The 16,761-nt window shown below is 36.8% G+C and overlaps 1 protein-coding gene across 1 annotated transcript in view; it reads right to left on the bottom strand.

Moving 5' to 3' along the window:
- The window catches only part of cUnh11orf16 (chromosome Un C11orf16 homolog), a 237,177-nt gene that overhangs the window by 125,037 nt on the left and 95,379 nt on the right, over positions 1 to 16,761 (bottom strand). The gene's annotated exons all lie outside the window — the stretch shown is intronic.

Genomic DNA, 16,761 nt, shown 5'->3' with positions numbered 1-16,761 from the left:
TGAACGTCTTCATTATTTTAAGTTCCAACAAACAGCCTGCACCTTTTGATCTAAGTATGCATTGAGGATCATATTGGTAAAGAAGTTCACTCAGATACTGTTGCGCGACATCAGTAGTAATATTTTATAATCATTGCGAGATTTGATTGGGAGCCAGTGTAGACTGATTAAAACAGGGGTGATGTGCTCATATTATCTAGATCTAGAAAGGACTCTTGCTGCTGCATTCTGAACAAACTGATGCTTAGGTATGCACTTACATGAATAGTAAAGCATTAGGGTAGTCTAATCTAGATGGAACAAAAGCATGAACTAGTTTTTCTGTATCCTGTAAGGACATCATACTTCTAATTTTAGACATATTTCTAAAGTGAAAGAAGGCTATCCTGGTAATATTATTCATGTGAGCCTCAAAGGAAAGATTAGAGTAAATAATCACACCAAGGTCTTTGACTGCTGTACACACTGAGACAGAAACACCATCCAGAGATGCTACGTAATCGGTAAGTTTAATTCTAGCTGCATGTGGTCCTAGTAAAAGTACTTCCATCTTATCCGAGTTGAGCAGAAGGAAGTTATCAAGCATTCACTGTCTAATGTTCTTTACACACTCAACATTTTTAAGATGATCTCTCTCATCTGGCTTTGCTGAAATATAAAGCTGTGTATCATCAGCATAACAATGGAAGCAAATACCATGTTCATGTATAATTTTACCCAGAGGCAGCATATATAAAGAGAAAAGCAGTGGGCCTAAGACAGATCCTTGTTGAACACCAAACTTTACCTCAGAGAGTGTGGAGAACTCACCATTTACATCAACAAACTGATAACGATCAGTCAAATAAGACTTAAGCCAGGAGAGAGCTGTTTTCTTTATTCCAACAACGTTCTCAAGTCTAGCAAGCTGGATAGTATGATCAATGGTGTCAAAAGATGCACTAAGATTAAGCAAAACAAGTAGAGACAAAACCCTGATCAGAGGCCAATAAAAGGACATTTACCACTTATTTAACTAGCGCTCTCTCTGTGCTATGAAGAGGCCTTAATCCAGACTGATACATTAAAAAAAATTTAGTCCTATGTAAAAAGCTGCAGTAAAGTGTGTTTGGCTGGCAGTTAACACTTAGTGTTTGCATTGAACATTGTGTGCTAAAGAGGAAATGGTCTTCTTAAGACTTTTTATATATGGCAGTGCAGACTCATTTAAACATTTTACTGTTGAAAGATCTGCAGGCAACCCATAGTGAGAGTGGAGGTGTAATAATTCTCATCCTGTGGCAACATCTGTAATGTTCAGCAACTGTGTCACAAGAAGGTATTTCACAGTTTTCTCTACCCACTGTAGTTCCTTCTGGTCATGCACTGTGCAGTTTCAGTAACAAACTATAATGCAGTTCATAAGGATAGTACAACAATAGAATTTTCTCAGAAAGATCTAAAAGTAAATGTGTGGCTGTTTTTTTTCTTTAACAAGAGAAGAGGTAATACCGAGGTTCCAGGAAAGATCAGAAGATATGTAGACAGCTATACATTTCAAGCTAGAGACTTGTTCTACCTCAGATCCATTAATAAAGATTGGGTGTGTTTGTGAATACTTAGTTAATTTTCTGCATGTTGAGCTGGCACAACATGTTACAATATTTTGATTCCCTTGCTTGTGCCTATGAAAAGTTGAACATATCTGTGATAGCCCCTGACTATCGGGGCAGCAACATTGTGTACTTCCACCTTGCACATAGTGGAGCACGCATCTGTGATGGAGAAGGAGAGCTGGGGGACATCAGATGAAAGCTCAGTTTTGGTAGATGCTGTTGTGTTTTTCTTGTCAAAGCAAGCTTAGAAGGTTGTCAAGTTCCTCCAGGAATTAGCTGTCACAAGTTGTGTGTATGGTGCTGGCTGGCATGTTGTCTGTGAAAACCTGGATGCCTTGCCATGCACATCAAAGAATGTTAAAATTGTCCTCTCTCTGCATTTCTTCTGTATTTGTGCTTGGCATCCTGGATTCCTGAACTCTATACCTGACAGCATCGTCTCAGGCTACAGTGGGACTTCTCTAGTCATACTTTCAAGGCTATTGGTTAGGGTATGTTTTAACTGTCTTGAAGGGCAGTGTCAGTGACTGAGTACACACAAAAATGTTCGATGCAGCATTAGTGTAGTGGTCGATGTCTGTATGGGAGTCCTGTGTGTGAGAGCAGTATGTGTGCTGAAACTGATGTTGTAGTGACCAGTCTGCTCCCTGAATGCCACATTTTCACAGTTCGCACTCATGTTTCAAACGTTTTGACGATTAGAGTGTAGTTTGGTAGTAGCAGCAAGAAATGGATAATAGAATTGCCAAAGGTGGAAGAGGCTCTGTAAGCATCAGTCAGGTTGGTGTAGAATATATCCTAAGAACTTTTACTTCTTCTGGGACAAGAAACATAAAAAAAAAAATCTGGGAAGTGCTGACTGGGAAGTGAAGTTACCAGTAAATTACCAGTGATAATAATGGCACCATCTGGATATTTTGTTTGTCATACTTGTTTCCAACCTCTAATGCCTGTTTCTATCTTGTGCATGCATTTTGTTAATTATGTAAATTTCCTTTATAGTGACTGATGTGATATTGATGCTTCCAGTTTTTTTTTTTTTTTTTACCAAAAAACCATAACCATGAGTTTTATTTATTATTTAGTTCTTTTATTTATTCTACAGTTTAAGTAGTAATTGATGACACTCATTTTAACCCAAACCTCAGTCATTTTAAATAAAATATTTCTAAATATATTCTTTAACCTAATGTGTTTTGCTGTTGTTTAGTTCATGAATAAACCTCCAATGGCTCCAATAAATAGTGCAGTGAACTAAATGAGCATAGTATATTAAAATGTATAGGTAAATAAAAAGGATCATTAATAATTCTGTGCTGTAGGTGCCTGTGGCTTTATATAAATTACAATTTAAAACAGTCTCAGTCTTACAGAGCTTTCTCTTGCAAGAAGAGGGTGAGCACATTCTCATTCAGTGAAAGTTTGGATTATATATATATATATATATATATATATATATATATATATATATATATATATATATATATATATATATATATATATATATATAATAAAATTAAATCTATTATATTTATTATATATAGCATGTTGTGTACTGGATTAAAACATTTCTTATTTGATATAAATTATAGTCATGAAAATTAGGCATTAGATAAAAAGATGCCTCATACAACACAAGCCTATACATAAATGTATAACTGCAAGCTAAAGCTTAATCAATCCAATTAGTTTTCTTTACTAGTAAATTTTAGGGTTGTAGGCAGCCTGGAGCCTGTCCAAGGGAATGCAAGGTACAAGTTGGGGGACAACCCATTGCAGAACACAAATGAGCATGCACACACACACACACACACACACACACACACACACACACACACACACACACACACACACACACACACACAATGTCAACTATTTGGCAACCAGCTTACGATGCATGTCTTCACTGGAACACTGGGAGTACATACAATTTTTTTTTAAATGTGCACGCAAGGAGGAGGCAGGTTCCAATGCCAAAGCCTGGGGGTGGAAGGCAAACATTTCCCCTTTCCAAAATCCACTGCCCTCTTTTCCTAGCATTATGTCAGACTCCCTCACTTCTCTGTATGGTTTATTTACAGTTTGTTAGTTTTGTTCTCTCTCTCTTCTCTCATTTGCTACAGCCCCTTTTGCCTGAAATATGGAAATAATCACTTTTTCTGTTATACCTGAACTGATATATAACAGGTGTATCTCTGGTCAATTCCACTCTAACATCCCTGACACCGGTCTTACAGTGAATTGGTGTTGTAAAATAGTCAGGGCACCCCATGGCAGTTTAGGAACATCATATTATACCAAAGTATTTTCTATAATAACATTCACCCTATTGGGAAGGCTTTAAATATTTTTTGTGCCCATTCAGTCACATGAGCATTAGTGAGGTCAGGCACTAATATAGGATGAGAAGGACTGTGGTACACTCTCTCATCCCAATGGTGTTCAGTGAGGTTGAGACCAGGGCTCAGTGCAGGCCATTTGAGTTCTTCCACTCCACCCGTTATAATCTATGTCTTCATGGACCTCAATTTGTAAATGTAAAATGCTATAGGAAATGAAGGCATTCCAGGCAACCAGTCCTGATTTAGAGACTCTTGTTTGAAGTTGCACAATTTAATTCCCTATTATTTCCGACTGGTAATTCAAACTGGTAATCCCCGATAATTTGCGGTTCTCATTTGGAACCCAACTAACAGCAAGTTGCGGATTATCTTAAAATTCGTGTGAATCCTGAATGTCCAGGAATGTTAGGAATAACATTTAAACTGTTTTCACACACAAATTACATACATTGTTTTAAAAACACATTATTAGTGACAATGTCTAGATGAATTCACTGAGGAACCATCCCAAAATTCAAGGGGTTCTGAAGGACCACTTTAAACCATATAAAATTTTAACTCGGTAGTTTTCTTAAATATCATTTCCCATTTACCAAATAACATCCAATCATAATCATAAAATACCCTCTTAACTTTTACATGACTTAATAGCAAATTTTAGATCAGTTAATAGTCAGTACATCTACAATATACACACTATACAGACTATATTAATCCTTGTTTTGAGGAATATTAGTCAAGTCAAGTCAAGTTTATTTCTATAGCGCTTTTTACAACAGACATTGTCTCAAAACAGCTTTACAGAAATCAACAGTCAAGGTGAATGGTGTGCATTTATTCCTGATGAGCAAGCCATGGCGACTGTGACATTTAGCAATATCAACATTGCTATCACAAATGCTAATCAGCATTTGTATTAAAAACATTATTTGCTAGTGTCTGCTTGCTAGCTTGTTGGTAAGCTGTTGCTGCTGTACAACAGTTTTCTAAATGTTGCATGTATATTTAAAGAACAGAACCAATACCCAATGGTTGTGTTAGACAGGTGTTCGAAAAACCTTTGGCAATATAGTGTATTTGTCTTGCAACAAACTACATATAATAATGCATGCAGTTTCAGTAACACAGTCAAAGATGTGTGACATTTGGGAAAAGACTGATTTGACATCTTGACTTCCATCATTTACAGCCACAAATCCTACAATGCCAACCGTGTCCTGAAAATTATGTGTGATAAATAGACCATATTCTGCATTCAAGAATAAACAGTTCAGTGCACGATAATGTACAAACAATTTTATGCTGAGGTCATTAGATATTAGAACATTTCTTTCTAAGTAATACTTCCCCTCAATCTTGTGCTTACAAGTTATGGAATCTGTTTATGTTAATGGTGTATTGATTTTCCCAGTCTATTTGTAAAAATGTGCTTATTTTTTTGTAACTAAAGGCTCCTAATGGAAACTAAGATCTACCAAAACTCAGCTCAGATATTTGCTGTCTTAAATTGTTGATTTTTGCAATTAATTAGTTTCCCCACTAAGTGGCAGTAGAGAGACAGCAAAAAAAAAAAATATAAAAAAATCAAAGATTCTTTCATCTTGGGTGTTTCACCAGCTTGTAACCAGGGGTCCTGGGATAAACTCCAGATCTACTGCAACCCTGACTGGCATAAAGCACATAACTGCCTGACAGAATAAATGAATGAATGAATAAATAAATGAATTAATGAATGAATTAACGTATTAAATTCTGTTTAACTGAATAGAGGTGACTTACATATTATTAAACCTTGCTGTTTATTATTTTATATTTTCATATGTTTACCATTACATTTTACATTGTGTTGTCATTTTGTGACAGCTTTTCACCAGTTAGTCATATAAGAAGACAATTTAACATGCAGACCACAGAAAGTTGGAATGAAAATCCAATTCATATGCATAAACACAATGTTCTCCTAAAGGAACATTGGTCTGTATAAACACAAATGCATTTGCTGCCAAGCAATACTACACTGTTTTGTCACTAACTAACAAGTTATTGTTTTTTTTCCTTTTCTTCTTCTTTTTTTATGCAGTGGAAAAGAACTGAACAAGAAAGTTCAAAGCCTCAGGTAGATTGTTTCTTGTTGCAAAAATATAAAGTATGTCACAGTCGTTTACAGAAGGATTGCTGACCACATTTGCATTTTCAAACATGAAAACTTTTCAAATGTCTACAAGCTTCAAGAACTTGATATACTTGCTATACACTATGTCCTGACCATCATAGCAAGCCCCCCACACACACACCTTTTGCCACAAAGTAGGAAGAACATATTTGTAGCATCTTCCTTTGTGTAGACTCTAGAGTGTTCATATGCTGTAGGATTAGAAACTTCACTGGAACAAGGAGATAATAATGATAATGACCCTGTGCACCAAATGATGTCCATGGAAACATGATTTGTCAAGGCTGAAGTGGAACAACTCAAGAGTCCTGACCTCAACCTCTCTACATTTGCATTAACATTTATGGCATATGCCCTTATCCAGAGCAGCCTACAACTGAGCAGGGGAGGGTTAAGGGCCCAGCAGTGGCAGCATGCTGGTAGTGGGATTTGAACTTGTGACCTTTCGATCCAAAGTCCAGTGCCATAACTACTGAGCTACCACCTCACTAAACAGCTTTGGGATGAATTGGAATTCACTGAACCTCAAGCCTCCCTGTCCAACATCAGTACCTGACCTCACATGCCCCAAAATCTAGTTTAATGCCTTCCCAGAAGAATGGAGGTTATTACCAAAGCATATAATAGAATTGACTATATGGAATGGTGGTTCAAAAAGCACATACAAGTGTTATGGTTAAGTATCCACAAACATTTGGCCATATAATATATCTGTACTGGCATGTTTTAACTGTACAAGATGTCATACATTTCCTTTTTAAACTCAGGTCTGGAAGCTTTATGTGAATTCATGCCTTTATTTTTCTTTCTTTATTGTTTTACCCAGATACTTAGAGGATGCAAACTAAACTCAAATGAAAACACTGACTTGCATGGCCACTTTTACTCTTTCTCTTCCTTTTTTATCAGTACAGTCAAATTTATTTTAATTTATATTATACTTATATAAAGATATTTTTTGTTTTCGTGTGTTTTTTTTACCTCAGGCAGGCATCTGTTTATTCGTGGTACATGAATAGGTCTTTAGTGGCTTTCATCTGTGGACAATTGGTCTCTAATATAATTTGTTTTATGCCCCTCTGTCATCTTTAGCAATACAGGGTAGGTCAGTAATTCCCTGCATGCTGTATGTTTCAACTATATGCTGCTTTATTTGGACATTTATCACTAACACAGAAAGTCAGTAGACAGTGGCTCAACATTGCAACTGTAGAGATGTAAAAGTGGCATTCCAATAATCTACACACAAATACATTTTCTTTGTTTCAGCAGAAATATTTTCACTTATTGTCATATTGTTGTTGGGTTTTTTGTTGTTGTTGTTGTTTTATGTGATTATATATCATTCTGATTCAGTAACTATTCAGTACTATGGTGGACTCAAAGCCTCTGCAAGGTGGGAATAAATTGTTGGTGGGACACAAGTCCATCGCAAGGGTGCCAGGCACACACTATTACTCACTGGTCTACAGTAGCTTATTAACTACAAATCATGGCAAATTGTGAGCCTCTGTGAGCCCATATATGAGGAAGAGGAAAAATATTGCAATTATACTGTGTTTACATTGTAATACATCAGTTAGACCAGATGTGCAAGTTGGCTTCATGTGTCTCAGAGGAAGCATCTGTTTGCCTCATCCTCCCTGGTTGATAGCTCACATTTGATAAATGATAGTTAGCTACTAGGTGGGAATTGGAAATACCAAACTGGGGAGGGGGAAAAAAGCATAAACAGTCTACCTAGGAGCAGTTTTTGGGACATGGGTGGAAACTAGAGAACCTATAAGATGATCATTTGGATGGAGGGAAAATGTATAAGTCGTGCTGCAATGTGAAAAATGTTAAAGTTGCTATTGCATTTCTGTATGCATGTGCAGTTACAAAATCATTAATAATAAATACGACTGTCACCAAACCTTCATCAAAAACATCTGAAATGGCATTTTTGTTCACATTGTTCAAACATAATTGATGTGTTCCCAGTAAAAGAATAATCATGTCAGATTAAAAGTAATGCTAATTTCCTGCAGCAATAACTAGATGTTTAAGTTCATAACAGCTTCTGTTGACCTTAAGGCTAAAGATGGTCAAATACCAAATCACGGTTTATTGCTCTACTTTCAGGATAGTGCTAAAACTTCAACTATTCTAAAAACCCAAAGAGGTCCTTGACACAATTAACTATTGCTAACACGAATTTTCTGCCTCATTAAAACTCTTCATCCTTGTCGATGGATTCTGCTGGCTAGCAGTCACTGAGCTGAGTCTCCGTAGAGTAACTCCTCTGCTCTGATGATAGCTTCACCTTGAAATTAGACCATGAATTATAGACTCAAGGTTTTGTGAAGGGCAGTCTTAGCCAGTTTTTGACGTGACCACACATTTGTAATGTGTTGTCAGCAGAAAAGGTAAATTGTAAATGAAAGACTTCAAGGACTACAAAGGAAGGAACAATTCATTGGCCCAAGCTAGAAGTTAAGAATCACAAAGTATGATTGGCTGTGGTCACTAGGTGGTTAAAGTATTACACAAAAAAGCGTTTAACGAGAGGCAGTCACAGCAGAACAAATTAGTAGTTCTATATACAGTGAGGAAAATAAGTATTTGAACACCCTGCTATTTTGCAAGTTCTCCCACTTAGAAATCATGGAGGGGTCTGAAATTGTCATCGTAGGTGCATGTCCACTGTAAGAGACATAATCTAAAAAAAAAATCCAGAAATCACAATATATGATTTTTAAACTATTTATTTGTATGATACAGCTGCAAATAAGTATTTGAACACCTGTCTATCAGCTAGAATTCTGACCCTCAAAGACCTGTTAGTCTGCCTTTAAAATGTCCACCTCCACTACATTTATTATCCTAAATTAGAAGCACCTGTTTGAGGTCGTTAGCTGCATAAAGACACCTGTCCACCCCATACAATCAGTAAGAATCCAACTACTAACATGGCCAAGACCAAAGAGCTGTCCAAAGACACTAGAGACAAAATTGTACACCTCCACAAGGCTGGAAAGGGCTACGGGGAAATTGCCAAGCAGCTTGGTGAAAAAAGGTCCACTGTTGGAGCAATCATTAGAAAATGGAAGAAGCTAAACATGACTGTCAATCTCCCTCGGACTGGGGCTCCATGCAAGATCTCACCTCGTGGGGTCTCAGTGATCCTAAGGAAGGTGAGAAATCAGCCCAGAACTACACGGGAGGAGCTGGTCAATGACCTGAAAAGAGCTGGGACCACCGTTTTCAAGGTTACTGTTGGTAATACAGTGGTCCCCCAGTTATCGAACGGCTCGGCTATCGAACATTCCGGTTAGCGAACGAAATTTCGGTCCGGTGAACGAACAAAGTTCCAGTTATCGAATGCCACCCACGCTGCCCAACCCAGCGCGAGGGGAAGATACTGCTTCCGCTTCAACCATCGCTGAGTAAGCATCTATCGCAACTTCTGTTTGTAAACAATATTAGTGATATTTAGCGGTAAGTACAGTAATCATTTTGTTTCTTACTCTTGTAAAGTTGTTAATTTATACTTTTACCGAGCTAACACAAAATACCCGCAGAGATCGGGATAATCCGGCAAAAGGCAGTCCATAAATAATATCCACGGTGCTTTACGGAGGAAGCCCGATTGCGATGAACTCAATGTGGGCATGCATGAGCGAAGGAACAGGGCATTCCCTGAAGCACCATGACAGCCACCGTAGGGGGCGTGGCAGGGGGATTCCTGACTATTAATACGGCTAAAAACAGGAAAAAATGGTTAATTATTGGGTATTGGTGGAGTTCGGGAACGGATTAATTGGTTTTCCATTATTTCTTATGGGATAATTAGGTCCGGTTTTCGAACATATCTGATTTTGAACGGTTTTAAGGGACGAATTAAGTTCGATAACCGGGGGACCACTGTACACTAAGACGTCATGGTTTGAAATCATGCATGGTATAGAAGGTTCCCCTGCTTAAACCAGCACATGTCTTGGCACATTTTAAGTTTGCCAATGACCATTCGAAAGATCCAGAGGCGTCATGGGAGAAAGTCATGTGGTCAGATGAGACCAAAATAGAACTTTTGGGTCATAATTCCACCAAACGTGTTTGGAGGAAGAAGAATGATGAGTACCATCCCAAGAACACCATCCCTACTGTGAAGCATGGGGGTGGTAGCATCATGCTTTGGGGATGTTTTTCTGCACATGGGACAGGGCGACTGCACTGTATTGAGGAGAGGATGACCGGGGCCATATACTGCGAGATTTTGGGGAACAACCTCCTTTACCTCAGTTAGAGCATTGAAGATGGGTCGAGGCTGGGTCTTCCAACATGACAATGACCCGAAGCACACAGCCAGGATAACCAAGGAGTAGCTCTGTAAGAAGCATATCAAGGTTCTGGCATGGCCTAGTAGGTCTCCAGACCTAAACCCAATAGAGAATCTTTGGAGGTAGCTCAAACTCCGTGTTTCTCAGCAACAGGCCAGAAACCTGACTGATCTAGAGAAGATCTGTGTGGAGGAGTGGGCCAAAATCCCTCCTGCAGTGTGTGTAAACCTGGTGAAAAACTACAGGAAACGTTTGACCTCTGTAATTGCAAACAAAGGCCACTGTACCAAATATTAACATTGACTTTCTCAGGTGTTCAAATACTTATTTGCAGCTGTATCATACAAATAAATAGTTAAAAAAATCATACATTGTGATTTCTGGATTTTTTTTTTTTGATTATGTCTCTCACAGTGGACATGCACCTACGATGACAATTTCAGACCCCTCCATGATTTCTAAGTGGGAGAACTTGCAAAATAGCAGTGTGTTCAATTACTTATTTTCCTCACGGTATATAGATAGATTTAGTAAGGGGATGTATTTTCTGAAGATCTAAGTGTTTAGAAAGGACTTTACGACAGTCAATAAATGCAACAGTTTTTCCTGCCGTTGACTAGAAATGAACATAAATACGTATTTGTGTTTTGGAGTTCATTTAAGCAAAAAAATAAAAAATCCCACAAATTGCATAGCTTGGCTTTAATTACAATGTGATAGCAGCTGTTTATTTTATTATACGCTTTTAAATAAAAGTGTATGGTGCACTGCTTTGTCATCATAATGCACAAAGCGTTAAGGTCAGTCCCATTATAGCGCAATTCTGGTTTTAATATTAACTGCAAGATTGTGATCTTTGGAAAGCATTCAGGAAAGTGGAAACCATTTCAAGTAGAGCAAATAAAACAAGAAAAGTGTCAACAAGGTCCCTTGATTTGTGTTCAAATGTGGAATACACAGAACTATTGGATGTTGTCTTTAATCTTCTTCCAGGTGCTAATACAATGGAATGTATTTATTGCCATGCTATGTGTTATATTATTTAGATCATACATAAAAAAATGCATAACACTCAGCTTGGGCTTAACCAGTGAAGAAATTCTGTATCAAATTAACTGCTTTGAAATATATTTCTTTATTATTTTGCATATGAAAGAATGAAAAATTAGTTGTACTCCTATGATTGAACGTGATGTAAAAATATCAAACATCATTGGAATGCTATGACATTCTGAAAGGTAGTTGTTTAAAACATATGCATTTAGATTAGACAACATCATAATTTCCATCATAAACTACAGACTAATTCATCAAATGCCTGTTGGCTGTATAATTTCTATGATTCATCACTGTTCATTAGATATATCGAGTATGTAATCTTGTCAATATCCAATTACTTTAGATTCAATTGCTTTATGGAAATTGAAATTATATTTAGAAAACTTTTTCATTTTTATAACGTTATATAAAGTTTTAGAATATACTTCTTTAAAAAGTAAATTATTGCATGCTACTAAAATAATCACTGCCTGACTTTTTTGACCATTTTACAAAATTTGTTCATTAGTAAGCAGTGTGTAAAGAATTAAAGATGCTACAATAAAAAAATACAAAAAACATTAAAATCTACAATTACAGAGAATCTAAAATGTTGCCTATTATGTTTATATGCCTACACAAATAAGGAGATTATGTTTTTCTGGACCTTTTCTTAAAATGTGTTATAACTTATGTGGCATTTATCTCTATTGTGTAGTCTGAAATTTTTACAAGTAAAAACTTTAGCTTCTGTAATACTTTCCTTATTGCTTGTTTATTCTTAGTATCTATTCACCCACCATTATCCTATTGCTACCATGCTACTTATTGTATTGTTATTTAAAATATGCACATAATGTAAATAGAGCAAACAGATGACAAAGACAAATGGTAATTAGACAAATAGAGAAAATAAAAAAGACATTATTCTTAATTGTATAATAACCAGTTCAAAATTTTGCCAGTTCATCAAACTTTTTCACTGTAATTTATAGGCCTGTTTAACTGCAAAAGAAAATATAATAGTGTCACCAGATGCAGCATTTTTATTTTTTAGCATGTGTTAGTTTTATAAGAGCATTTAGCCCATGGAAGATAATGCACAAACAATTGCTATATTTAACCACTGGCTTGGGCAGGAAAGTTGTTTCAACTCCACAACTTTGACAGAAGAATTGAGGCAGAAATAATGCATTCCAGGGGGAAACAAATGGCGGTTGTCCCATAAATTGGTGTCTGGAAAGCCACAAAATCTATGATGCTCTACAATGCTTTGTATCAGCTCATTTAGACACCCTTTTTATGTTTTGTTTTACTACATGTCATCACTGGCTATGAAAGTCCTTAATGCCGTATTACATAATCATATGTCATTCACACTCACATGTAATTTATCCTATTTTAGAAGGAAGCTCAAGATAAGTCACATTATGGCATCCCTTGGACAGGTAATGGTCATACCTCTCGCTTCTCTACTGAATGAAATGCAATTAAATGTACTGAAATTATACTGACATTTGTCTAAGTATGTCAAAGGTGTCCCTTTGTATGATTAATGACCATTAAAAATATGGTGGTCTAGTGGTTAGGATGCGGCGCTCTCAGCGCTGCGGCCCGGGTTCGATCCCCGGTCAGGGAACCAACCCCAGCCACTCTTAGTGCCGGTCCCAAGCCCGAAAAAATGGGGAGGGTTGCGTTAGGATGGGCATCCAGCGTAAAAACATGTGCTAAATCAAACATGCGGATGATCCGCTGTGGCGACCCCTGACGGGAGAAGCCGAAAGAAAGTAAAAAATAAAACACAAAAGTTTTATTCAGACTAAATAAATAATATATTTGTAATACTGAACCATGATATTGACCTACATAAGTAATAACTGCATGGTTGTTTGACTGAAATTTTAGTTTATTTAATATGTTGGATAATTTCCTATCATTATTGTTTGCCACTAGAAATAAAGCAGAAACACTAACTGGCTATTTGATTGAAAACAATAAAGTCACCTTAAACTGTTTTGTATCTCTATTACACTTTATCTTCTCATACACATAGCTTCAAAGGCTGAGAACTCAAAAAAAAGAAAAAGTGGTCCCGGCTGATTTGTAAGATTTTTGTTTATCAGCAGTTGTTACTCATTACTGTTGCTATGATACCACCAAAATGAGTTCTGTTGCAACCACTTGCAACCAGATAATTAGTAGAATGGAGTCCACCTGTGTGCAATTAAGCATCACACAATCTCAATTTAAATATGCCAGTTCTTAGAATGTCTCATTTTGTTGTCTGTTTTATAAACTAGTAAAACAAGTCTAAGACAAAGTTATGAAAAATCTGTATATAGGAGGCCACCCATCAAAAGTTATTGAGTGGGCAAGGAGGGCATTAGTTTAAGAAGCTACTTTGAGGCAGGGATAAAGCTGGAGGAGTTGGAAAGAGCAGAGCTCAGAGGGGAGAACCAGGATATTTATGGGGTCAACTATAACCCAGACACTCCACAAAGCTGGGCTATGTGGTTTAGTGTTGAGAAGACAAAAAGAGGCATATGAATGAACTCAAAGGCATTTTAGAAACAACTAAACCTTTCGCCTTGGCTTTGTTTGGTGGAAGGCCAACTCTAGTTCATAACCATAAAATTGCCAAACTAAAGCATAGTAGTGGAATTTCAAAAAAAAAAAACTGGTCAGAATTGAAACAAAACTGAATTACTCTAGAAGGCAATCCATGAAGTAAACTGTGGCAAGCTTTGCTGCCCACCAAACGTCCCCATTTAGTCTGCCAGAGCCTGAACACTTTTGCTAACAATAATGGGCAAAATTATTAGGATCCAGATGTGCAAGAGGGAAAAAAATACCGGAAAACTTGCAGCTATTTCAGACTGTAAGACTATAGATTTATTTAAGGGGGATACATTTTTTTCAAGGCCTACGCCAAGTCTTAACAGGTCTTAAGTTGACATTATTTAATGCAATAATAGCATTGCAAATGAATATGTATGCATGCAGAGAGAAAACACTTTAGCCTGGTAGATGATATCTAACTAACTGAACATCTCCAGCTCCACTGGCTGGAGAAAGAAATGTGACAGAAAAACAGAAAAAATATGTTTTATAGATGTTGTGGGTATAGGTTTGCAAATAAAAATAAGCTGGCACAGCAGAAATGTGTGCACTGGAGAACAGGGTTGGGATTTTCTTCTTTGTTTTTGGCATCTCCCAGTTTTAGGATCCAATTAACTTCTAGCTAATAAGATGTGACATACTATATGAGTTAATATAGTGATTCATCATATTTTCACCATATAGGATACTTGCCTAATGGTTCAAGTCACTTCGAATAACCAATATGGTCAAAATATGTGGAAACCTGACCAACACTTTCAAATGTACTTGTTAAAACATACCATTCCAGATTTACTGTTATAATAACTTCCACTGTTCCAGAATGGTTAAAACTAGAGTGTGGCTGTGGGATTGTAGCTGTGGGAATGTATGCATTCAGCCATGTGGGCAGTAGTGAGATCAGGCAGTGATGTACAGGCATAAAGGCTTGACATGTAATCTGCATTCCAGTTAATGCCACGTGCCCATTGTGGTTGAGGTCAGGGTTATGATAAGAACCATATAGTTCATTCAATCCAATCATGGCAACCATTTCATTTTGTGCTTCGGGCCATTGTCATGTTGGAACAAGTTTGGGCCTGACCCCTTAGTTTTAGTGAAGGGAAATCTTGACCATACAACAGTTTTGTGCTTCCAACATTGTGACAACATTTTAGGGAAGGCCAGCATATAAGTGTTAATCCTATGTGTGAAATACTTTTGCTTGTATTGTCAGAGCTTCTCTCCTTGCTTCATTCAAAAAAGAAGGGTATATTATGCCTGCTCATAGTGTGATTTCTTGCTAATGCATTTCTGTGTTTATGTACCATTAGCTTTTGTTTTTGTCATTTGTCATTTTTTGTATATGTTTTATTCATGCCATGCCTCCATTCCATCTCGTCATTGGTTTATGTCTTCATGTGTTCTGTACCTCTGTGTATGATTAATTTGTGCATAAATATCTCTTTGTATCCTTTGTCTCATTGCAAAGTAACTCATCCAATTTTAGAGTTTCGTTCACTTTTTTGACTATTTGGTTTTATTTGGTGCTTATTTAATAAAATGCAGTGGCGGGCGGTCTTTTCTGCCTTCTCTGTTGGCCTAAACACTATCAGAAGCAATTACCTACATTTACAACATAAATTTTAATATTTGTTCCATAAAATTTTATTAATTTATTCCCAACAGTCTATTCTCTTCATTTTGTAGTGTTTCTCTTGGCTGTACAGCTTCCAGTACATGTACGTGAATGTTAGATTTTTTGTCCAATCAGATTTAAGCCTCTATTTGCTGCATTGTCAGTCTATTCTGCCCAGCGACTTCAAAGTCAGTACTGCTGGCCTTTTTACCTTAATCTCCTTTAGAAATAGCTCTGTTCTTTTAACCAATCAGATTTTAAACTCGCCACACAGGGCCAGCTTCCTCGCCCAGAATAGCATCAGCATTTTCCCATCCTCTGATAGGTTGGTCAGAAGGAAACTGTTAAAGCAAGTTCAACTGGCATGTGTCTGCATTCAGCACATCACATGACACATATACAAGCAGTGTATGACAATTTATTGAGCAATTATTATAAATAAGAAAGGAAAGACCTACATCATTAAAATAATTTGTAAAAATGGTGAAAAGGTATTACCAATTCATTTGTGCATACCTTGCCATCTATGTAGAATTATTGTACAATGTAACAATGACATCAAAAAGCACTTGTATGTAGAACTAAAAATAAGGGTTAAGGGTCAAGTTTAACATTTGTTTATAAGCATAACTCTTACAACAGTCACTGCATGATAAGGTTCATTCCACAAAGGCAGTGTCCAAATCAATAAAGGCTGTTACAGCCTGCGAAAAGTACCGTAGACCTTCAGGACGACACATCACAATGCCTCAATCAATAATCTGGAATGTATAATTTACCACAGAGCTCCTGACTGTGTTTGTCAGTAATGGGAGAGAATCTGCTATTGAGTGATCAGGGAATTTGTGGAAGAGGCTTTGTTCTTTTCTTCTTTTTAATACGATAGGATTAGAAGTAAAACTGGACTGTAAACCACACTGAGTTAACATTAAACTGTGTACAAAATAGTCCAATTAGAGCGACGTTAATGCTGAACACACTTAATTATTTTTAAAATTCCTGTAATAAAAGCCATTTTATTATTATTAACAATTAATGTGCAACTATAATAAAA

The sequence above is a fragment of the Silurus aristotelis genome (assembly GCF_946808225.1).
Source record: "Silurus aristotelis genome assembly, chromosome: 10".
Classification (NCBI taxonomy): Eukaryota; Metazoa; Chordata; class Actinopteri; order Siluriformes; family Siluridae; genus Silurus; species Silurus aristotelis.
The sequence above is the reverse complement of the archived record's forward strand: the minus strand, read 5'-3'. Positions and strand labels throughout refer to the sequence as shown.